This window comes from Strix uralensis, chromosome 6 (genome assembly GCF_047716275.1).
Source record: "Strix uralensis isolate ZFMK-TIS-50842 chromosome 6, bStrUra1, whole genome shotgun sequence".
NCBI lineage: Eukaryota > Metazoa > Chordata > Aves > Strigiformes > Strigidae > Strix > Strix uralensis.
Genome location: NC_133977.1, coordinates 35,623,641 through 35,649,887, shown reverse-complemented (window position 1 = coordinate 35,649,887; position 26,247 = coordinate 35,623,641). Strand labels below are relative to the sequence as shown.

The following is a 26,247-nucleotide window of genomic DNA, read 5'->3' as shown; positions in this document are numbered from 1 at the left end:
AGTGGGACTGCTCAGAGAAGAGAGGGCTTCAAGGCTGCTCTCAAGAGTTTGATTGCCCTTATCATAGCATACATATTGTCTTTCAAAGCTCCTATTTACACGTACTATAGCCTGAGTATGCTTTTAATCTTCCAGGTATATTAGAATTTTTGCTTAAAAAATGTGCATGACACCCCAGCAGACATATTTATAACAAGGAAGGGCACAAGTCTCAATCATTTGTGAAGAAGCAGCCCTTGTAAATCTGTCAATCAGTCCATGCACAAAATGCACAGAGCATCAATTGCTTTTTAGGTTATTTACTGTGACTTATGTATCTGCCAATAAATCTAAAATACAGGTCAAAGAATATGCAGCTCAAGTAAATCCATAAAGCTTTACTAACTACCTCAGATTGCCAAAGCTGAGGTCATTTCCTTGTTGTGAAAAATACTGAGGTCCATAAATTATTTTTATCACCTCTGGGGCAATGCAAACAGTTTCCCACAGATGCTGAAAGTATGATATGTTTTTTATTTAATATCAGAACACCACTTTTACACAGGTCTTAAAATATGAGGTCCAAGATTCTGCTTGTGCATTAAGTCCCTGATTCAGCAACATATTAAAACAGATGCTCCAGGTCCTGACATTAAACACGTGCCAAAGTGCTTTGTTGCATAGTCAGAGATTGCTGAATTGGAGCCTAAAGACTAAATCTTTTCCCATGAAACTCAGAATTTACCTTTCATTTTCCTTCAAGGAAAACAAGGCATTTATTAAAAAATAATATAAATAAACATTTAAAAACATTCAAAAAGGCTTCTCTTTCAGAGATCACTGGGTGAGCAATACCCCTGGAGGTAAACCTTGGGCAAAAGTTGATGTACCATTTTTTGCAAGTGGTGTTTATTTAAGATTTAGTTATCATTGTTTCCATGAGGAAAATAAAAACACCTTGAACATGTAAAGAACATAAGGATGAATGGTGAACATCCTACAGAGAACTTTGTTGAAAACACCACTGAATTAACTTACAGTACATTTGTTAAACATGAGCAGCTCTAATAATGACATTTCATTTAACAATGCCCTTTGTCTTTTCAGTTCATCAGTTACCTATTTCAGTAATGAACTGCAGTCATACCATTCTGATTTTCTCCTAATGTAAAGGCTGAGATCACTTCACTTGCAGTGGAGCGTGATGCTATTATTCTGTTTGTTGCTTAGGAAAGAAGCTATAGAATATATCACAACTGTAATTGGCTAACAAATATTAAAGTCCATAATTGGTAAGGATACCAATAATTTAATTTAGCTTTTAATGAAAACAAGTAAAATTTAAAAAAAAAAAAAAAGAAAAAAAAGGCAGAAATGGTTGAAAATGCTCAGCATATCTATTTCCTGAGCAGAGCAGTAAGTATTCAGCTGGGAAAAAAAATGAGCCACGCATTAAACGTTATTTTAATTTTTTATCAACAGTCCATGCATAGAACTTAACAGCAACGTTTTCAGTTAGGATGAATAATCTCAGTCACAAAAATAAAATGGAGTTGTCTGCCCTATTTAAGGAGGATTTTCTAAAGAACTAGTGGAAGTCAGATTAAGTGGGTAATATCCTACTTTGCACTATGTAAACACGAGACAGATAAAAAATATCATAGGTCTACTTGATATGATCCATAAGTCTTACAAGGGGTAATGGAGCCTATTTTCACTCATTTGCCTACTTCTTTTTTGGGTTTCTTAAATTTCAAAAGCTTTTTCATTGCCTTTCTAGCTGCAAGAGACATATTTTAACCAAGGCTGCTGTTTTCACTTTTCTATTCACCATGATCCATTCAAAATATTTTCAGAGCTCACCAAAAACATTTAATTAGCCGAGACTGGTGTCCACCACTTCATAATCTTTTCCCAACTGAACCAAATCTGCACAATTTACAATAGATCTTTGGAAAACCGCTTTTTACCGTGTGCTGCATCTATAGATCTCTCTCAATTACCCACAGTAAATTTAGGCATTGTACAAGAGCAAATTTTACAGTCCATGAAGAGATGAAGTGAAATCTAGATGAAATTCATTGTGACAGATCCTCAGTTAGTGCCCTGATGTGTCTGTATTACAGAAGATAGACATTCTATTAGCATGGAAGCTCCCATAATGGACTGTGAATCATTTCAGGTAATAGAGATGCCAACTGGAATGACTGAAAAGCACTATTGAATTCCATTAGAGCTCTTTGTTTTTAAATCAGTCATTTCTTTGTGAATATCCAACTATATACTTCTTGACCCTAGCTGAGAGTAATAATTGTGAACTAATATTACAAAACATTAATCTGAGTTACTGTTCAATTAATGTTTCTGTTCGAGGGTTATTTTTATGCTGCAAATGTGAAGGAGACTGTGGCTTGTATTACAAATATGTATTTGGACTTGAGCTAGTGCAGAATGCAATTTTCAGTTATATTTCTGTCTCCACTGTATTCAGTCTCATCTCATTAGCTGTAAAAAGACTCAGGTATTGGCTTTTCTTTTTCCGAAGTCATCCTACCAGAATAAAATAACTATAATCAACAAATCTATAAAGATAAACATTTTTATAAGGGATGCCACAAATAGTCTTCTTTCATTTAGGTGCTTGGTTAATTATCAGCAAAGTAACTAACACCATATCCTGTTACCCAAACAGCCCCACCTTATCTATCAATCATGTATGATTTATCAGACTTGATAATTGCTTGGATAATTAACACAGAATTTAGATTTACTCTGTGTGCTGAAACCTCAGAAATGCCTGCATAATTGCCATTTGTGTAGTAGATGAAGTTATGAATAATTCTTTTTCACATAAATATGAAGGCTGGATTGCACGCAGCACATATTTCCTCGCCCATTGCCATTAATGCAGATATCACGTCATACAAGTGCTATGGCATTGTCACATGTTAACTATATGTATATAGCTAAAGTAATTAAAATACATATCTATAAAAATAAGGGAAAAAGCTTTCCCTTTGTAACTACTGCATGCTTCTTTCATGAGGAAGTACAGAAAGAAGACTGAAGGAAAATTAGTCTACTCAGAACAGTGGCAACTGGATTTGAATCTCTGTAATATTCGCACATAAATCCTTTGGGAAGACTTTAAAAAGAGTAGGCTCTATATCTTCTGTCTACGATCATCTATTTTCACATCAGAATGAGCAACATTATCCTTATATGCTAGAGTATCTGTCTACAGCTTGAAAATGAGACTCTCCTTAATGTTGTAATGACAGGTGTAAGATTAACTTTGTTAGGTGTCTAGCCACTCATGCAAACTAAATTAAATTAATGGAACAAATTTCTCTCATAATTAAGATAAAAATTCATGTCAGCTGTAACCTTGCTGTACACTAATTATATACAAATGATTTATCATCTGCTTCGCCCAGAATATTAATCCTCAACTCATTGATAACTGCAGCCAGTGTTAAGAGATGAGAGTTGATTAACTATGACAGATTGGGCGACCACAGTACCAAGTGCCTGAACAACCAGTGAAACCAATGATATTCAAATAGCACTTCTTATTTAAAAATGCATTCCCATGGAAACAGATGCATGTTTAATGAGGGATATGGAGATTATTTCAATAACGACTGATACTGGAACAGTGGGCAGAACTAATCAATAATAATTAAGCCCTTAGCCTTGTTAAGATATGGTTCTATAAAGCAGGTTATATACACATTAGTGAGATACTAGTTCAGGCCATGTTGCATATAATGTCTTCATGTATTGCTGTTATTTATTTTTCCTACTGCAGAAGGTATTCCATAGTTTACAGATGTTAAAACTCCAATAATCTAGTCTTGGCTCCCACCAGCTCTACTAAAAAGAAGAAGAAACTGATGCCACCAACAGTTCGTTGCAAGTCCAAATGGAAACTCCTGTGATAATTATGCTGTGGGAAATTTCTTTATGAAAATGTCATTCTACAAAAAAACCCCAACCAACACAAACAAAAAACAACAGCTCTTGAAGCATCATCTGTTAAACAGGACACTCTTTGATCTTTTGGAATATGATGTTACATTTTACTTTAAATGAAAATTATTAAGATTAACTTGTAAGAAAAAGCTGTTAGTCTTTTTTTTTTTTTAATAGCTGATATGTATTTTAGGGAAGATTGTTAGTTAATAATGTATCCTTCAATGAATAAAAAATTATGCAAAATTCTAGACATGTTGAAGACTTACAGGTTTGGGCTTGGGTTTTTTTAGTATGAATTCTGTCTCCCTGGGACAGCTTTTTTAAACTAATTGCTCACTGAGACTCAAAGAATCCCTGTCAGAATGAAGAAAAAACCCAGTCTTGTACCTTGGCATTAATAAGGCACAGCCAGGAAGCTGAATGAACTAAGTAATATTGCTGTAAATTAATTATTTTCCTGAGAAGTTGGTGTGTCTGAAGACGAGTTATGTGTGAAAAGGAAACCTAATTGGTAATATAAAACTGAAGGCAATTATGAAGTTAACACAGAGTGCAAACCTGTTACTCACACTGGTAAACTGGGACGAGCCATGTGAAATACTGCTTGGTTTGGGGCATAGAGGTGTACAGCCTGGTCTTCAGTGAATAGATCGATGGTGAAGAGAGCTGGAGAGAAGTTCCCAGAGCTTCCTTCCTAACCAGGCACTGCAGTTAAAACTCAAGCTTTCCTCTTGACCAAAGAGGTGTGATTCTGACGTAAAGGAACAAAATCCTAGAAATTGGCTCCTATTTTATGTTGGCTTGGTGACTGGATTTTAAGAGAGCCAACTTTTTTCAGTCTGCTATCTTAGTGTGAGGACACCTACTCCTTTGGAACTGGCACGGCTTATTTCATATAGGCTACACCAAGATTATGTTTTAAATGTGAATTTGCGGCCTTTCTTGAGCTCACATGTTCCTTAATATCCACTCAGGACCTGGCTGAACACAGGTGCTCCTGTATAGGTAGCTCCAAAGATCGGCTCTGATGAAAATTTGAGTTCCTACTACTGACTTTAGAGCCAGCTGAATGCCAGCTCACCGCAGGGACAGGCTGGACACAACAGATGGTGCGATGCAGGTTTGTCAGTGCTTTGTAGTGACATTGCAGGCTGGTATCGAGCAGATAGACCAGACTACCCTCTAGAAATACTCAGCATTGCATGCAGCCTGAGCTTCAGCTGCCAGGAGAAAAAGAAGAACAGAAATACCAGACCCCAGCCATCCCAGCCCTGGCAGTCTCAACAAGTGGATGACAAACCAGGGGCTGCTGGTTTGAGACTATACCTGCCAGTATAGTCTCAGCCTCTCAAAAAATATTTGAGTCACTAGCCCAGGAAATAAATATTCTGTTTCATGATAATGGTCCTTTTCAGGCTCCGGTCCCATGAGGGACTTTCTTTTCTTTTTTTAAAACATTTGTCTTCAGTTCTTCAAAAGAAATTAAAGTCCCACTTAAATGAAAAAGAAAATATGAACTTTATGGGAAATAAAAATTCAAACATTTCTTTCTCTACATTTCTCGCTATTTCAGGGCTAATTGCCTTTGAATTTGTAAATGCAGTTAATGAGAAGAATCATATGTGTATGGAATTGAAGAGAATACATGCAGAGCAAGTCAAGTACTTGATATCCAATTTAACTTGGAGTTGGATATCAACTTTAAATAAGCAAAAAGGCCATAAGCTTTTTTCATCATCTTATCCTTAGGGGATACATTTCTGCTACGAACCTAATCAACTACAGTACATCACTGATCTTCTACACCAGTGCTAATGAATGAACATTTACATGGCAGAGCAGAGATGGATCATCAGCACAGCAGGTCTGATGTGGTGACCAGACATTGCCCTACACATTTCTATCAAGATTCACTGGGTGCAAAAGTTTATGTGTAAACTGCCTTTCAGGTCTTTGGGATCACGGTACAGAAGCAATCATCAGTAGAAATACATTATAATGAAAGCATAAAAGAAGTTCTTCACATAAAATGACTTCTCTGAGAAATGTTATATGTAGTGTGACATGCAAACTTTCACCTACCAATGCTAACAACATCTAGTAAGCAGGTGAGCTAGACTATGTCCACACCAAACTGGTGCACCAGTGGACTGCACCAAAGCAAGCATCTAACAGCCACAGCAGATTAGGCTGTACTGCAGTTTTCAGATGCACCTTTTCCAGCAAAGCAAGGAGCAGTTCCTGTCAATACAATGGTCTCATTCAACACCGCGGCCCTACTGCAAACAGAATTATGTCACTGCTGTGGTGGCTGGAGTATGTTGCAGCTCAACAGTAGCTACTATTGCTACTATTCCTCTTTTTTTTTTTTTTTTTTTCTGTCTTCAAATCAAGAAATCCAGGCATGAAAATAGCTACCCGCCTTTCTAGAGCATATAAGAGTTAATGGACCAATTTCAGGGGAAATGCCAACGTGGAAGACAGTGGCGCTCTTTGCTTAGAAAAATTAATTAAAAAGACAGTAGCACTAGTTAAAGAGAAGGCATGCAGTCATTTATCACATCTCTTCTAGCAGAAACTCAGCATGGACATTTGGCAGTGACAGTGTCTAAATCCAGCCTTCTAGGAGTGGCTAAAATGGGTCTATATTGATTAGTGCTACTTTGGGTGACTGCTCGAGGTAGGAATTAGGAACACGCTGGTAGCCCTCATTGCTACCAGTTAGAGCTATAGCTGATAGATGTCAATTTGCTCATACTGACACACGAAAGAAAATACACCACCTTCGATTGAGCTCCTCCTGTTTAACAGGCACAAGGAGAAGCAGATGCCAAAAATGGATAGTGTTCTTGTCCTAAACGTCTTTTGCACAATGAATTAGTCTTACCTCAAGCATCTTCTGCTCCCTCCACTCAGAGTAAGAAGTAAGATTATGCACTGCCACCTGACTTCCCCAGCAGTTACACTTCATTCCATTGATCAGGCTCTGCAAACAATGCAATTATTTCATAGGAGAGTGCAGTGAGCTCTAGTTTTGCTACTTCCACTTATTACTGAGGAGCATCAAACTACCCAGCCATTTTCCTGCAGCCATCTTTAAAAAAGGCAATGATCTCAATGTGCTGCTAACCTAATGAGGGCTGTGTGTGACAGAGTTGTAGATACATTTTCTCACTAGCCTAATGAGGAAAGTGACAGACAGTGAAACAGTTCACACTTGAGTAACTTTCTAGTCATCAGCAACTGCAGTGTTCATGGTAGCAGAAGCCAGAGAAGGGACAGAGAGATATACAATAAATACACACTGGCTCCATTGGCCAGAATAAGTTATCACTAGGATAGAGGTCTTGGGGCAAACTCCCTTAGGAAATTCAAACAAAAAGAGTCAATTTAAGGCATCTCTAGCAGTGCATTCAATTAAAATTAAATTCAAAAACTAGGATCTGCTGTTGGGCTGTTAGGCCACCTGCCCAAAGGAAGAAAAAAAATTAGAGATGTAACGAACCTTTACTCCTGATGTCTGCAAGCTGCTTGCAAATCACTGAATAGTACCAGCTTCCCACAACCATCCATTCAGCACGAAGTCCAGTTCTTTGCCTCTCACCCCAAGAAGAAGGAAACTAGCACAGATAGCTCATTATCCATATTGGCAGAAAATGTTTGCATGAAAAATGCTGTCCTTCTTACATTTTTAACATACTGGCAACTTCTTCCAGTGAAATCGTTATTTCTCAAGGGAACGTGACTATGAGCCAAGCCTTGGAACATCCACTGACACAGGCTCCAGGATTGATACCACAAGGAAATAGCAAAAGCTGTGCAGAGCTATGCAGTCCTCCAGGCAGTATGTTGTTGCACCCCAGCACCTCCCACGCCCTGACAGTCAGGTATAGGAGTGGAGAAGAGACATGGCCCAAGTGCAAGTGAAGGGGCCCTTCCCAAAGATAGGAAAACCAATTGGTCCAAGGAGTGTTTCACTTGTCAATGGTGTGATCCAGGTCTTGAAAGGAAGAGATGCCCCATCAGACCTTATCCCTTCTTGATCCCTCTCCTTGGATATCACAGTTTTTAGGTGACAAAATATCGTGCCTGCCTCCCTTCCTTCTTCTCTCAGACAAAGAGAGAAGACATTTGATGCTGCTGGGATGAATAAAGCAGCAGCTGCACACAGACCACCCACCTAACCCCAAAGCTGTCCCCCTGTGAACTGGCCTGAATCTTTAAGCAGAAGGGACATTACGAAATGAACAGTCTTGTCGTTCCCAACCTGGATCCTTCTGCTGTGGTCCTTCCTGCCACACGCGGGAACCAGCACGTGGGCAGAGGGACAAGCCCTGTTAGCTTTCTAGCTGTGCTGGAATCACTTCATGGAGAGCTGTGGACATGCTTTAGAGGTGCAGCAATTAGGTATGGCAGAGCTCATGCTGCCCTTCCAGATCTGGTGCCTCTCTGCAGGCAGCAATGATCTCCTCTGCTGTTTCAGCAGAGCTCTACATAGCCCCTTCTTTGAGCAGCTCTCTGGGAGCTGGAGGATGTCCAAAATGCCTAAACTCACCTCCTGCTGCACCAGTCACAGCTTCATTGAGCTTTGCTCAATGGGGCTGCTGGGGCAAGTACACAGACTAGAGAGTGGGTCAAAATACCTCCCAACGATCACAGCAGCAACAGATGAACCCTTGTGCAATTAAATCCTACCCTGCAAGAGTAGTCTACAACCCCTGGACAGAGCACACATCACAGTCTTTTCCACTGAGGGCAGAGCAGCCAGCTCTCTGGCAGAGCTTTTGCTTAGTGTTAATTAGCTAATTCTCACAATCACTCCATAAGTCATTTCTGCCCCAGCTTTGCAGGCTGGTGGGGAAGTGAAGAACTTGCAGGAGTCGCCAGAGGCACAGATACAGTTAGCCAGCATCTGAACTCAAACTTCTGAGCTCTGGTCCTCAGCTCTGGCTCCTCAACAAAAACATATTTATCCAAGCTCACTATGAGGTTGGATGAACTGTTGTTTCCTCTGACATTTCTTCTTGCGTGTGTGAAAGCATTCCCTTTGCCTGCGGTTCAGAAGGTGACTGGGCTCTGAGTCAGGTGCCTCTGTTCTGCTACCGCATCTGCCACTGCTTCCCTGTGTGACCTAAGGCAAGGCATTTAAAGTCATTGCACCACATGTGTCATTTTGGAGGAACCCAAAATTGCTTCTAAAATGCTGTTGTGTCAGCACATCACAGTGCAGGGCAGTGCAGTTCAGGGCTATGCTTATTCATTCCTGGCTGGCTCTGGACCTGGATCCCTCGGTCTGGGCTTCGCACTACTTCTGGCCAGAGTCAGGCCACATCCCACACACAGAGCAGCCACACACCACCTGTGCATGCTCTATTTTCTTCTTTTTTAAAACACAAAAGCATGCAGACAATGTAAATCCAAACAACCCGGGGGGCATCTTCCTTCGAGTTGCCTAATAGAGAGGACTGAAGACTAGCACTGTGGCACAACTGGTGCAGCATTTGGGCTTGTCTTACAGCTGGGGGTAAGCCAATAAACACTGGGATTTTCTAAAAGGCGTAAACAAATTAGGTGCTTATCTCTCCCTGACTTTCACTGAGGCTCAGCATTCAGTTCCTTTAGGCTATTTTAAAGACCCATGTCTAGAAAAAGAAACTGGCTTTTATGGATGCAGCACAAACATTAAACTACTTTGAATAACTCTCCATGTGGAACTGCTCATGTGCAATAAAAATGGCAGCATTTTCCAGGATAAATTATCATTCGTTTCTTGAAATCATAAATCATTCACTTCTTGAATTATTTGGGTGTCAGGGGATAAACTGTTAAATCTATATTTAGTATCTAACTCAAAGCCTTGCTTGATTTTCGTACGTACTGCACACTCTTCAGCTGGGAGAACTTGTACGTCAGATCCCTTGGATAAAAGTGCTTAAATTCGAACTTCCATGCTTACATTTAAAAAATCCACCCAACACTTAAGGGTAATCCGCAAAGTAGACTGAAAATTAGTTAAAAACTATTCTGAGCATTTTCATAAAAATTACGTGGAAGGTGTTCCAGCTGGAAATGCATTTAAACTAATTTTTCATAAATGTCTTCCTTCTTGTAAAATTCTATCTTGCTCATCACAGATATCCTGGAACGTGACAGCTCTGGCCCCAACAGCCGTGCGCTGGATCACCCAACAGAGACAGTGAGTGAAGAACCAGTCGTGTAGGGGAAACCGGCCGGTTGTGTCAGGCAAATGGGGCATCAGGACGGGAGAGAGCCCGTGGTGCTGTGCTGCAAAGGAGAGATGTACTGCCCTTGTGATGGGAGATGGGAGATGGCAGCATACTGTGCGATCCTCACCATCAACATACTGCATTTGACACGTCTGTATACCAGTAATCTAACTGCAGGTGATTTTAATGCCCTGAACCATTCTGAGTGTCTGCACAAGTTTGTCCAGGTCTAGGTATGGTGCAGCATTTTTAGATGGGCCTTAGTGAAACTGTTCCACTCCCTGCGTATAGATGGACACACAGAATCTGCCAAAAAAATGTTCAGCCAACCAGGAAGTGTCAAGAGGATTTTATACAGGAAAAAAGATTTGAAGAAACTCAGTGGTTAAGTCAATGTTCATTTTACTTTGTAATTCACCTTAACTGATCCTGTATGTGAGCCAAAACCCCCGAGACAAGAAATGTGTGCAAAAGATATAAACCTGTGAAATGGTGGGACAAATAGTTTCTCCTCCTCTAGTAAAATGAAACAGCAGCTACTTGTCAAAAGAATCCACGTGCCAAATCTGTAAATACGCTCTACCTCTTTTTATGCTGCTGCTATAATTAATGTAAGAACCTTTAAAATTCCTATCTGATACTTACACTTGTTATAGCAACATATTTAATTCCAGAGCTACATCTTTTAGCAGATTCTTTTACTTCATTCAAATTACTAATCGTTTAGATTCTCTCTGAAAGTCTTTCCTCCCTCGCTCCCCATGCATGCTTAACCTAATTAACTATAAATGAGAAAAAATGCTATTCACATAAAAAGAAAATGTTAACCTATAAATTATCCAGTGCTCCCTCCTGAGGCTGGCAACGCCTCTCATAGAAAAGCTCAAATGTTGGTGCAGTATTCTTGGCTTCCTATCCAGTTTCTGCCACCCAAGATCATTTTATACAACACATTACTCTGCCATTTTGTACATCTGGCAACATTTGCTGATACTAAGTCCTCTCCCGTGTTTTCAAGATTACACGAAGGAGGATTTCTAGGATGATTAATTGGAGAGAGAAAATCATTCCTTTACATTTCAAGGAACATTTGCAGAAGACTAATGGTCATTTATGGAAATATGGCCTCTTTATACCCATTAATGTCTTCCAGTGCTCCCTGTGGGTCACACAATTAACCACCCATTTGTGTTTCTTTGCTGCTGTCTTCCCAAGTCCTCTCAGTTGTCATCATCAGTTGAAAATCTTCTGCTTTGCCACGGCCAGATCAAAAGCCCACTCAGGTCTGTGGGACTGAGCCATCTAAGGGACAGGGTCCTTGCTCTATATGTTTCTCCTCAAAATCTAATTTTTTCCAGAGGTTCTCAACTGCACTTTGCCAAATTTCACCCTGACAACCTTTTCCAAATGTATTTGGAAATCCAAATAAAAAGTAGAGAAATACAATCCTTTACTTCGTCATTCTATTCCCACACTTTTGTGACTTTATTCATCTCACTCTCCAGTGGTCATGGAAAGGACTTTGCTCTACCTAGCACAATATTGTTCTGATCCAAAGCTAGGGCTCCAGAGTACTCTATTATCTTATTGTTATTATCATTATTATTCATAATTATAACATTAATTTCCAGTGAAACCTGACGTAACAGATCCCTGTCCAGCAACATGACAAACATGTGTCCAGGCACCAGGTCACATCATGGGCACCACCAGGGACGCTGGGGCCCAAGGGAAGACTGGCACCAGGCATTTCTGGGGGAAATGACCTTTCCATCACATTTTCCACAGTTCCCTGCTGTCTGCCCCTATTTCCCTGCCACTGCAGGACTTTGTGTCAGGGCCCTGAGGGCACTCATAGGCCTTAATGGCCGAGGGATTAGTGTGACAGGTTATGTTGCCCCTTTTTTTCCCCTTTTGCCGATGAAAGGAGACTGCCCTGGCAATAGCCTCTTACCAAGACATTTGTATGCACTCTTTCTTGGAATTGGCACCTAACAAGGTCTTGGTTTAACTTACCACCAGTTCTATCGCACTGCTCAAAGGTTACCCCATGTGCTGTCTGTGATCTCCAAAACAGCTGTATGTTAAACTGGGAAGGCCAAGGTGCTTACAAATGAGCTAGGAAGTATGGGCTATCACACATGACGGGAAATCTTTTCTTTCCTTACCCTTTCATTATCCTTTCTCATTTTAACAGAAGATTTAAAAAGTACATATATGTTGAATAAAAGGCATGGTGTTATCAAACTATTCATACATAAGTTGTATTACCTTTGATATTACCATCTATGTAACGATCCTGGAGTCAGGAAATGAGTTCTCATCTGTTCCACATCTGTACGACATGAAGATTTCTCTGTGGCGACCTGAAAATGAGAAAGATGGTTCTAAGGACCGAAGCAGACATCATCTCTGCTCCCTGCCACAGGGCTGCTGCCACATCCCTCGATATCTCCCGTATCCAGAGTTGAGACACCACAAGGAAGCTGATGTTGTTTCAGACAATGTCTGAGTCATTCACAGAGTGCTGGTCCCAAGCACATGTGGTGGTGTCACCTTCTAGTGGAGATGGCTGACACCTAGAACAACCTCTCTTTCCAGAGAGGGAGAAGAGTTATGGCAGTCAGCCAACACCAGGGATGGGTATCTGTTGACATCTGTGGTTTGCTACAGTTTCCTTTGCTATCCATGTAACTTGTTCCAAGTATTTTATGAAGCGCAAAATACCAACACTAGGGTTTTTCGCCCTTGATATCAAAGGAGCCATACCCAAGCATAGAAGAAATGAAGAGAGAAAAAGGAGAAATGAGGAGAACACTGATAAAAACAGGGAGGAATGCTATATCAAAACACAGTAAGTCAAAGAAGAGACAAACTGCTTATCTGTCCATTCCCAATTCCCTGAAATTTTCCCCATTTTAATGGTGCTTGATCACAAGCTGAGAAGAGACAGACCCTCCAGCTGTGCGGAGACAGCCTTATACCAAAACAGGAGAGAGAAGTATAACCTACTTGCCATTCCTGAACACAGTAAAAAGAAATGGGGAGAGAAAAACTCAGGAACAAACTGCTGGCATTTTGCTTTAGCTTTCTACATAGCAAAATCATCAAGACATGTATTTAATGAGTGTGTGTGCATTATACGCCTCAGGAAACACTGCTGCCATTACACAAGTTAGTTGAAATTTTTATAACTACACAAGTCTGATAAAATACCCTTATTAAAGGGGTATATATAAAGTTGAGGAGAAGATAATGCCATCTAACATTTTCTTATTTTAACATTGCTTCAGGGTGATTTACAGCACTTTAGCAGAAGATGCAAAAGCCGTTCCATGTACATTCACTCAGATTTTTACCTTGATTCTCCTGCAGGAAGCCCTGTGCTCTTTTCTGTGGTCACTCAGAAGACTGAATCAGGACCACAGCACCTTGCAGACAGACCCCCATCAAACTCATCCACACCATTCTCTCCCCACAACCTCCCTCACAGTTAATACCTGCATTTTGTGTTCCCCGGTTTCCTCTGGTGCTGTATCCATTTCCTCTCTCCCATTTCCTTGCAGAGATGGAGCCCATTCCTGCAACCCTTCACCAAGGGAGCACCAGTCAGTCCTGCAATTTTCCATGAAACTCCCGCTTCCGATGCCCACACAAATCCTAACTGCCTACCTCTGTTCGCTCCTGAGAGCCCCTTTCATCAATAGGTTTGCAGAAATACAACCACTAAGAATTTTAGTCAATTGGTACTAATTATAGTTAACTGTAATTAGGGGCACATTCACAGGGGGGAGGTAGGGCTGAAGGAGAAGAAATATAATTCAGTACGCTTTCAACTCTGTACACACACTTAGCTGAGCAGGGTTAATAAGAGCATCAGTCTGGTTCCCAAGCACACAAGAGGTAAATAGAAGCCATTTTTCATGTTTTATTCTGCAGAGTACAGTTTTACCATGGCCCATTTTACAAGTGAGGTAAATGAGTCATAGAAAAAGCAAGTAGCTTGACCAAGGCTTTGCAGTAAGACATCGGCAACATAGAGCACTGGAGTAACTGCTTTCCAGCCCACTTCATCCTCACGAGAACAAAATCTTGCATTATTTTTATTATTATTATTGCTGTGTAATACCTACCCTCATCTCCAGAACCAGAAATTTTAGACTAAACTGCGGCACAGCTGCGCAACTGAATTTAAATGAATCAATCCCTAATCCCTGATTAGGGGTGCACAGCAAGAAGAAAATATCTGAGAGAAAATAAACTTGTCAGAAACAAAAATATTATTTGCGAGGCTAACATCCTGCATCAACTTACAATTGATAAGATTCAGTAAGCAGCAGTAGAAAAATATTAGAAAGTCTATTAGGAGACACTTAGGTGAATACTGTGTTCCAACCTTTGAAATCCAAGCTGTGCTTTAAGATTGTAACTATCTTTTTGCTCCAGAACAAAAAAAATTGAAAGGCACAACTATTAAGCAAGGATAAAGGTTGAGTCATAAGCAAATGTCATGTTATAGATTTACCTACCAACAAGAAGCCAGCAGGGTTCAGGTCACAGGTTAATGAAAGACATCCAAAGGTCATTCAGTGATTATGTGAGAGCATGAGTTTTATAGGGCACGGGGACGACAGACACTGACAGAAGATTTATACCAGAGGTGATGACACTGCTACGAATACTGCTGATAAAAAGAGCCCCAATATCAGACTGAACAGAATGATGAATGGCGCACATGTCTACTCACACTTCTCATTATAAGCTCCTTCACTCATGGTGGCACTTAGCAGCATTTATTTACTGTGGTTTGATGGTACTGAGCAGAAGCACAGTATATCTTATACTTTAAATGTAGACTTGCCATATAAAAATGAAACAAGAGATAAGATTAGACCATTGAATAATTGCCCAGCTTGCCTGCAGAGATTATGTTCACTAGTGCTAACATTATTTTTTCCCTAATGTTCTAGTGTATGAACAGTCCAAGTGAATTAATTTTCTAAGGCAGAAGGTCAAAGGAAAATAACTGATAAGCGTTGTGCCTGCTATAGAATACCACTTTACAATATTCTCGCCTCCTCATTTGTCAGATAGAGAATAAGAGATAATATAATAAAGGTATATAAACATATTTTTCGTCATGCCATATTTAGTTTTACTTGTCCCAGGTGCTATTTTTCCTTGGGGCTATTGGTAGGAAAAGGATCGGAGAAGTCAGCCAAAAATGTCAAATAAAAAAAAAAAAAAAGAATAAACCTTAGGACCAAAACCAAGAAAAACTGAGACCTGATGAATAACATGCACTGCACCAAGAAACTCCTTTTCAGACTGTTATATATTTATCAAACCACTGGAGTGTGAATTTATGAATAAGTCTTATCATCTTTCAGGCAGCAGGCACAATAAAAATTAGAACTACAGAAAATTGTGGGTATTACAAAAGGTTATTTCTATCAATTCATAGGTATCTGTAGATGGGAATGTCACAGAACAAAGTTCTGTATGTCTTTCCACTTGTACCTTCACCCAGAGATGGAGCAGTATTGCATAACGTCATATTTAACATTTAGTTGGACATGGAGCAACATAAATAAATCCCTACTCAACCAAGAGGTGTTGTAAATAGTGTACATAATTTTAAGAGGTGGAGACATGTAACATTCTGAGCATACACTATCATCATTCTCCAAGATAGTTCATTTAGTTACCTTGTGTGTACTGCCATTATTACTACTTCCAAATACAATACAGCTATATTTTATGCTATATCCATCTTGTAGTACCTGAATGTCTCCCATGTAATAGAAAAGGGAGGCAGCCACAGAAATGTATTGTTATTATTATTTCTGTCATTATTGTTTATTATGGTCCACATTGCAAGCACCAGTTTCACAGAGGTCATTTGGGTAAGCAAAGGTTTGTTACAACAGAGATTCACAGTCTGGTCCTGGAAATGTTGCAGTGGCTTCTAGATGTCACAATTATGCTATGTCTTGCACTCGCACGTAATGAAAAGATGCTGCCTCTCCCAAAGGGCTTCCTATCCCATAGATCTTACCTCCACGAGGTAAAGGCTGGGGTCTGCACAGCTGCACACAAGGTAGGACATCACTTAGAGTGCGAGGCATTTGTTCACTGGAGCACTGTGTGTTTCTGTAATAATGCTGTGTTAGGTCTTTCATCTTAAAAAAAGCACACATGAAAGGCCTCCTAGCTGATTGTTGTGGCCAAGTTTTCAGAAAACAATTTCTTGAAAGAAAGCCAGTGCATCCAAGTTACAGCCTCTAGCCACTCTCTAATTAAGGAACAAAATGTTAGCATCTAGAAAGGGGGAGAGTATTTGGAATACTCCTTCCCCAGAGAAGAAATAAGTAATAAATGGGAAAAAAACCCACAACCTACCTGCATTTCAGAAAGAAAGAAATATTTCCTGGGTTACCTTGAAAATCACATATTGATATCTAATATCTGAAGAGCTTCTGAAGGTCCAATTGATCCCCAAGGATAAGGGGCCTCTGATGGACTCCAGAAAACTAGATGTATTTCAGGCAGAAGTTGCTGAAGTGTCATATCTAGTTAATAGAGAGAAGAATTACAGTCGCTTACACTTCTGCTTGACTAGGAGGACTAAGAAGAAATGTAAATGTAAATGTAAATAATACCTCATCCCTGTGCAGCACATGAGACCTATGCACTGTGTAAGCCAAACAGAAACATAAGTGGTGCTGGCTTTGTACCAGGCTTCTGCAACATGGTAAACTCCAACCTGAGTAAAAGAAATGTCTTTTGTTACTATAACAGATAACCTACCAATTCACACCCCTAATATGAGTCACAGACTAGCCATTTTTAGCACTGATTCTCTGTCATCTCTTCCACCTATGCCCAGAGCAGATGGACATATCTATACTTTTGTTTAAAGGACCTCTCAATTTTCCAGTGTTTTTCAAGTACTGCAGAATAATTTACCAAAAATACATTTAACCAGTATTTCCCAACAGCAGGATACTTACTAATCTTTAAGATCTTGGTACCCACGTTCCCCTTTGCAAAAAACAATGTAATCAGTTTTATCTGACAAGGCTTTACACTGGGCTAATCACTAAAAATTAATAGAAATATAACCAGGCCATACCTCCATTAAAATACAAGGGGGGGGGGGGGGTACACTCAGACATAGGAAAACCAATGAAAAGGCAGGAGGCAGAATGATTTTTCTTTAAAGCTCTGTAGTCATCAGTGTCATGCTGTCATTCAGCATGTTTTATTGTCCACTTGAATCAAATGAATAGAACGGTCTAATGGAAGCCACAGTGTTTCTGGATAGACAGCATATTTGTTACTGAGGCAGACAATAAAATGTTAGTAAGGCATCTGAAGCGTCTCTGCACCAAATGAGAATGAGATTTCTTATTTATGAATAGGAAAAATAAAACTTGAACAACATTTCATATTTATTATGCAGCAAAAGAGATAGCCAGGGCAACTGAAATTCTGCTTATAGAGCAAATAGAAAATGTATCACTTTTCTAGCATGGCCACAAGAGACCAAGTTTCATCTGAAGATATAAGATGTAAGACCATTGCTGGTTATGACGGTAAGATCACTTTTTCTGAAGCAGCAGAAATTCACTGATGACAAAACATTACTCATTTTGGCCCATGTTCTAGTTACAAGCATGTCAAACTACTTCTGAAGTCTCTAATAATATATAGCTAAAATTTCATAACTAGAATAAAACATGATCTTTATTCTGCTGCACCACAAATGCTGGAAAATATTGAGCTAAGAGTCAAGAAACTGTATAAGCAGATTACTCTCAAAAAGACTGGTGCATGAAATTCCCTTATTTCTTATAATGTCTTTGGCAACTGACACATGGCTTTGAATTTATTTGGAATGGAAGATCTTCATATGACTCTGAAGAAGCACATTTGAGAAAATGGCAGTGAACTGCTGAGAAGCTGGTGCCCTTTCCCAAACTAATTATGTTATTTAGAGTCCAGTGTCTACCCTGGAGATCCAAACTCAAAACAAAGTAATTATCAGATAATCTAATCTGCTGGATTTAGATCAAATCCTGTAAGAACTGATTGCTAATTATATGTATATGCATGTATATATGTATGCATCTGTATGGACAATATTTTTACTTTAACACACTCTATAAATTCAATTAATTTAGTTCTTGAAAAAGCTTTCTTCCAAAAAAAGCCAGAGAAAAAAGTATTGTGACAACAGCCATAAATCCACAGCAGAAGGTCCGCTGGGTACATAGCACAGGGCACAAGTCGTAATATTTTTCTGTATTTAAAGTATTTGCGTTCACTTTGGGTACGTGTGTTTATCTTTATGCAAGTCCTGGCCTGCTCAGAGTACTTCAATTCCTGGGTAATGGAAATACCATCAGAAGCCTGAATCTCATCATCTTTTTTCATAAATGAATCACTGGAGCAAAAAGAAGAAATAAAAAACACCTACAAAAACCCACTAGGAACAATCCAAACACAAACACAATACTGAGATTTTATTTGTCTCTCTGCAATGTGAAGGCCAAATTCTTCACTGGGGTAAATTTACAATGCCAGCAGAAATTCAGGTCCAAAATGTATAGCCTAGGAGTAAAGGGGTATGACAAAATTCAGGAGCCGGTTTAGGCTGGTTGTAGTTCAGTGATCCATATCAGCAATGCAGCTGGGTACATATTTTTCAGGACATGTAAAATCCTATGTACCTTAGTTCAACCTGTGTGTAATAATTCTACTAAAAGAGGTAAGAATTAAAAAATCTTCTTCATTAAACCTTAAAAAAAATGAAGAATAAAAGATAACTAATTCTGTTAACAGATCCATTTGCCGTCACATTAAAACGTTCTGGTTATAACATCACATCTTAGACAACATGGCTAAACCTCCGCTTTCATCAGAAAAGGACAAGTTGAATCAGTAGCCCAGAAACCCAGGACAGCCCAACAACTCTTTGCTGACACTAACTGGTGGGCCACTATAGAAAATTCTTTAGGCAATTCTTTGTATTTTCACAAAGATTATAGCCAAAGCGGTAAAGTAATAAGGAAAGAGGAGAAGGGTTTCAATCTTCAAGGCTTGAAAACTCAACAATACAAATTCCATTTATGTTATTTCCTATTATGTTCTGTCTTCTTTCCTTCTCCAGCATATGGCTCTCCAGCATTTCCTCTATGATTCTGTGACTCAAGAAAAGATAGTAGTGCTGACTCAGACAAGTATTAATCCTTCCTGTCTTTTTATAGCTTCAGGGAAGGTTACGTGGAGTTGGTTGCTAGCGATAGCTCCATTTATCCTCTTGTTCCTTGCACAAACAGGTTGCCAAACACCAGCCTTCACTTTTTTCTTGCCAAGCTTGCTGAGGCTGCACGTCATGTGCTAGGAGGGTTCCCAGGAGAGCACTGGTTCTTGCTGCAGGTGCCTGGATTTGGGTCACAACAACTCCATGCAATGCTACAGGCTTGAGGAAGGGTGGCTGGAAAGCTGCCCAGTGGAAAAGGACCTGTGGGTGCTGGTCAACAACCGGCTCAGTATGAGCCAGCAGTGTGCCCAGGTGGCTAAGAAGGTCAGTAGCATCCTAGCTTGTATCGGAAATAGTGTGGCCATCAGGGACAGGGAAGGGATTGTCCCCCTGTACTCGGCACTGGTGAGGCTGCACCTCGAATACTGTGTTCAGGTTTGGGCCCCTCACTAAGAGAAAGACTCTGAGATGCTGGAGTGTGTCCAGAGAAGGGCAACGAAGCTGGTGCAGGGTCTGGGGAGCACATGTCGTACGAGGAACAGCTGAGGGAACTGGGGGGGGTTTAGTCTGGAGAAGAGGAGGCTCAGGGGACACCTCATCGCCCTCTACAACTACCTGAAAGGAGGGGGTAGCGAGGTGGGCGTCAGTCTCTTCTCCCAAGTAACAAGCCATAGGAAAAGAAATGGCTTCAAGTTGCACCAGGGGAGGTTTAGACTGGGTATTAGGAAAAATATCTTTACTGAAAGTGTTGTCAAGCACTGGAACAGGCTGCCCAGGGAAGTGGCTGAGTCACCATCCCTGGAGGTATTTAAAAGACATGTATATGTGGTGCTTAGGGACATGGTTTAGTGGTGGGCTTGGCAGTGCTGGGTTAACAGCTGGATTTGATGATCTTAAAGGTTTTTTCCAACCTAAAAGATTCTGTGATTCTATGATTGCAACCTGCCTCTTGCTCTAGGACTTGGCATTGCAGGCAGTGGGTGAGCCACCTACCTGGTGCTCAGCCCTTGCTGGAGATCATGGCATGGAGCTGCCAGCACAGGGATTTCTGGCTGCTCTGGTGTAAAATAACCAGGATGGGCTAAAAGAGTGTCATGAATATAGGGTGAGACTCAAGAGCACTACGCCACTGACCTCTCTCCTTTCTCAGGCTCTGACAGCCCATTAAGACCAGTATCAGATGGGATGTTTAATTGTTTGAAATTGTAGAGATTCAGAGACTAATTGGCTAACCCAGGGTGTGTAATGCTGTTCTAGATGCCCTGGAGTGTCCCTCCCCAGCCTCAGCTGCAGGCTCAGGAAGGTAAGGGTCTTACACGTGGCTGTCACATCCCCAGCTCCAGGCAGGTGTCCTGGGTGCCTTAAAGTGTTTCTAAGATAGATGCTGAATCCTATGTTTAGGCACCTGAATCACTTACTGACTGTCAAAAGCAACTAAGGCTGATGGAATATATTTCATTAAAACTGCTTTTAATGGAAAATTGTGTTTCTAAGTGAGCTCTTGGTTTCTTTATTTTTGTATTTTGCACTGTGTGCTTTCTTAGGGAAAGGTCAAATTTGAGAGGAAGTTGAATGCTGCAAAATGGAAATATTTGTTGGAAACGAGAACTTCTGGTATTTGAATTGTCACTGTAAATTTGCAGATTTCCATTGCCTAAGAGAAATAGACGTTTTTCAAACTGCTCTGTAATATGTCCTTCCCAGCAATGTCAATGCCAGCAGTGATTGCTGTTCGACACAGCCATGCCTGAGACTCACTGCAACACAAACATTCCAACGCTGACCCAGATAACCTGTGCTGTTGAACAAATTACACAGGGTAACATCGTTATCTCCTTATTCTGAGGCCTAAAAGTTAGTTGTCTATGAAGTTTGGCATCTTTTCCATCTGCAACAGGTGAAGAAACAGCCTTCTCCAGAAGACAATTTTTTAAACTTAACATAGATACATCAAGTGATCAGAAGGATCACTCCGTATGTGCTATTTCTCTCTACCACCTGAAGAGGAATCTGCTACTCTAGACCGTAAACTCTACAGGAGTAGAGCAGTTTGCACTCTGTATTTGTACAGTGAATAGCAAAAGAGGGGTGTGTTATTGCCCTATCTCAAAATAAGCTAAAATGAGTTGCTGACATTTTTTTTTAGGCATAAATGTAAGGTCTGTATCTCTACAAATATAATGCCAACTGGAGTAAGTTCAGTCAACAGTATTGCCAAATGCAATTGGCATTCCAATTGCTTGCTGATGACTACATGGCAAGCCTTGTGATACTGGGTAGAAGCTTTTCAAATGCAGTTGCTAGAATTTTTTCCTTCCTTGTGGATCTGAGATGCCACAAATGGAATGAAAGAGAGAGAGGGGAAGGAGGGAGGGAGGGAGGGAGGGAGGAAGGAAGGAAGGAAGGAAGGAAGGAAGGAAGGAAGGAAGGAAGGAAGGAAGGAAGGAAGGAAGGAAGGAAGGAAGGAAGGAAGGAAGGAAGGAAATAAATCTGAATTTCATGGCTGCAGAGAAATTGTGAACCTCCAAAGCTTACATATATTAATAAACCACTTCCTTCTATCTTCAAAGACACATATATTTAAAATATTTTCAATTGAGTTCAGAAAATATTTTGACTTCTTGTGCAAGGCTACTTTCCTTCTCAGACACTGCAGTTTTTCTGTTTGCATTTCTTATGCCATTCTTCTCATCTACTAAGCCATCTATTTTTAGCTTGATTTGACATGAATTTCCTTCCTGCCCTTTTTGCATATACTTGTTCATCTGCACTGACCTTATTTTGACTCTTAGCAAGTGACACACTTATGACACATGCACACACACCTAGGACTGGAATGCATTCATATCATTCTCTGTGTACCTTCAGGCTCCATACTGTCCTTGCTTCCCACCAGAAGTTATCACAGAAAAAAATATGCCCCAATGAAGCTCAGTGTCCCAGCTATTTAGTCTGGCTACTGAATCTAGATGTTGTATGGAGCTATAAAAATATGGTAGGAAGACTTTAATTTCTAAATCCCATATTTGGATGTATTCTAACATGATGCTGATTACCTTGCATTTCCAATATCTTAGTTAAATGTCATGGTCCTTCAGTACTACAGCTGTTTGTGGCTCTTTGGCATGTGATGAAACAAGGTTATCTTGGCAAACTTCTGACTGGGCTGGACTCCATATCTCAGAAACCACGACCATGGTTGGCAGTGTTTACTCCCTAGGTAACTATTTTAGCAAGTACTGAATGAGTATGGAAACTAGATCAGGGCTGAGCCACACTGGCAGAGTGATATAGGGAAAGTCATGCTGCATTTGTCTATGCAGCACCTTTCAGTAAATAAATAAAGGACTTTAGCCTCTGGAGCTGACAACCCAGCATCTTTTGCAGCTGGCTAAATAAGTAAACAAAAATGCCTTTATATCAGCCCTAGAATTGTGTATCCTGTTGCTAACCTGAGATAAGCACAAGCCCTTTTCATATGTAAGAATGCATGTGATCTGACGGTTTCACATTGCTACTGTCTCTTTTGCCTTCCCCCTCTAAAATGCCAACCCTATTGGAAAATCAATTTTACAGAACTTATCCAGTGCACACTATGCTCTTGCCAAGACCCCAGACTTGTTCACAATACGCTGCCTCTTTGTGCCTAACAAGCTTCCCATATGTTGCAGGACTGGTCAGCCATGCTGATCTTTGCCTGTGACCCAGATGTGTGCTAACCAGGATGGTTACTATGCCTTCTTTTGCAGATAATAAAAGAGACAAGACAGCAGCCTCAGCTGGTGCAATAAAAGGCATTTGTGGAAAATGTGCCCAGTTCTATAATTCTTCATTTCTGAAGACCTTCCAGAAGCCTTCTGTATGTGTGGAAGCGTTCCAAGAGGGCTTTGAAGGAGATTTATATTCCTGAAGAATATGTTGATAACGAAAATTCTGTAATTTACAATTTTTTTTTTACAATACTAGCTAAAAGCCCCAAATAACAGCAGTACTTGATGTAGTTGTCTGGAATGTGGAATGAGGAAAGGACAGGCACTCCCTGTTGCGAAAGTGCTGTTGGTCATCAGCCACCGTTCAGCACAGTTCACAAACAGGTTTCTTCAGAACTCCTGCTGAAGTATGCCGTAAATCTTCAGGATCTGTAGACTGTGCTTGAAGAGCTCTGCTGACATTCAATCATACACCTAACAGAAAGCCAACTTGGCCTAATCCCCAAGAACCAGGCTCCTACCCAGATGGTCTTCTTACACTGGATGCACTCTGTGGTTGCCCCGCTACTCCACGCAGTAAAGGCATGCTTAGGGAAAGAACAGTAACTTTGGCTTGATATTGTCCTTATCTGTAAAAACTCCGGAAACCCTATCAGGAATCAGCTCCAGACTTCGACATAAGGTTTTTTTCTTGTCATAGGTATAGGCTTTTCCCAAGGGACACATGCATATAGTTTCAGAAACACCTGGACATTTTATTATGGATCACCTCAGAAAGACTCAGGTTAGGTTTTTCTACCTACTCTCTTACTGTCTCTCTCTTTTTCTTATCCATCCACCCACTCATTGTCTTCTCACCCTTCCTTTATTGTCCTGATATGGACACACCTTCAGCTATGCTGACTAGCCTTGGCTCATTAAACCCCTGTATCGGGCAGCTATGAAGGCCTTTACTAAATACAACTTTTAAAAAGCCACTGTTACGGACATGAGAGCAATTCCACTTTTTCTATAAGTATGTGGCTGCTCTAGGCTCCTTTGCTTTGTATGAAAATTGATGAGTTTTTCATTGCCAGATTTATCATATCCAGAGCAATATTTATGTCCCAAAACTAAATCCAGAATATTCTGTATTGTCTTGTTCTGCAGCCAGTGCAATGAAACAACTCCGTGTTGCTTTCCAAAAAAAGATGCTTCATAGCAATTCCAGTCAAAGCTGGAGCAAGTGACATTTCTCTGCAGGTCATATGTCTGTCTCCTTTGTCTGCAAAACTATTTGCTGATGTATTTATTTTGGCAATTTCCAATTCAGATATGTTTTTGTACACTCTTTCTTCATGCTCCTCCCATGTTTGTGCAACAGGACATTGTACCCTCTAGGATAACGAGATGGGTGTAAGGACCAAGTCTTAGGCTGGTGTAAATTGGCAATGCCAATAAAGTCCTTGGAGTTGCACTGATTTACACCAACACTGGATATTTATTTTCTCAGATACTAGCCTTAATACCCCTCTACTAATATAGCTGATATTTCTCATATGAGCTGTTTATTTCTCATATGAGCAGTTTGTTGTTAATTTTATAGTACCAAACACAGCAACAGACCTGATTATAACTAATCCAAATTTATTTATAGGCAAATCATTACCTGACTATATAGATACGTGTCTAGAGAAGGAAAGATCCAGCAATCATTTAGCGTCTCCATCTACTTATGCCACACTTCCCTCTAATGCACACACTATATGTTCACAAAGTTTCTGCTTTCAGGCTTTCTGATGGTCCTGGTCTTTAAGGCATAAAGAGATACAGTACTTTGCCTCATGCATGTGGTTGGCCAAAGGCATTTATCTGACATAAGGGAAAGCTATTTTATTTGATTAAAAACCTCTTTTTTTCTTTCTCAATCCAAAATTTGGGGTTCAAGTACAGCAAAGTAACTATCTAAACCACAGACAGGGCAAGCAGTTCAGTAGGAATTACTGAGAATGAAAAGACTTAGTTTCTCCATGACGAAAACCAAAGTGGAATGATTTGAAAATTCATTTATTGCTTATCTAAACCACAATGGGTTTCTGCTGCTGTAAATCTCTCCCTTTTCCATTCTTAGTATGTCTATTATAGACCCATATACTCTCCTCTGAGTTTATACATGTGACACTGTTGTTCACAACATACCAGCACAAAGAAACCACAGTTATCACTAAAGATACCACTATAGTAAATACAGTTACAAATTCCATCCTATCCAATTGCTGTTCTGGGAACTGTAATAGGAGCAGCACTGAATCACTGCAGACCTCGTAATATGGAAAGCTCTATCAAAGATTTTGCAATGAAATACTGACGGGGGAATGCAATGTGCAAATATTTTAAATAAATTGTATTCATTATCAGTGAAATAAGGAAAAATTCATTAACAATGTTATAGTGAATATAGGATATATAAATGAATATAACAGCATTATTCTCCTATACCACTCCCCACATATATACAATAAATAGTATTTTTTTTATTATGATGCCTTTACTACTCGTTAAGACAGGTTAAAGCAAATTGTTTTCTGCTTCACATTGTACCTTCTCCCAGAGCGGCCCCAGACTGGTGATGAAAACGTGGCTTCTGGAGTAATGAGCTGTGTCATTTTTCCCCAATCAATAAAGTTAAGCACATGTGGAAGTCCTTGCAGAATCAGGTGCTCAGGAAAGCCGGAGCCAGGCTGTCAGTTTGAGCTGGGAAAGAGATATTTCTCATCTTCCCGTTTTCTCTGGCTGAAACGTGTACCGTCACACAACTCTCCATCGCTAAACCCGACTCAGCTGGAAGCCTAAGCACGGTCCAGAAAGCCTAACGGCCTATGTATTAATTTTTTATTATTTTGGTAACAAACCCCTTTCCAAAGGGCGACCTCCTGCTGAAGTTTCTGTGAGTGACTCCATCTACTCCGCACGCACGGCGGTTCCGACCAGCGCGTTTCCCAGCTCCCGCGGGCCGGGCCGCCCTCAGGGGACGCGGGCCGGCTCTCCCGGCGGGCCAGGACAGGCCCCTCTCCGCTCCGCTCCGCGCCCGGCCCGCCCCGCCGCC

General features: G+C 40.4%; 1 long non-coding RNA gene across 1 annotated transcript in view; it reads right to left on the bottom strand.

The window, feature by feature from the left end:
- Positions 1–26,221, bottom strand: part of LOC141944997 (uncharacterized) — a 34,887-nt gene extending 8,666 nt beyond the window's left edge. Inside the window, exons 1-2 of the long non-coding RNA XR_012629386.1 lie at positions 25,743–26,221; positions 12,456–12,550 (exon numbers count right to left, since the gene is read on the bottom strand). This is a non-coding gene — a long non-coding RNA (uncharacterized LOC141944997). The remainder of the gene's footprint in view (positions 1–12,455; positions 12,551–25,742) is intronic.
- Positions 26,222–26,247: the final 26 nt, after the last annotated feature.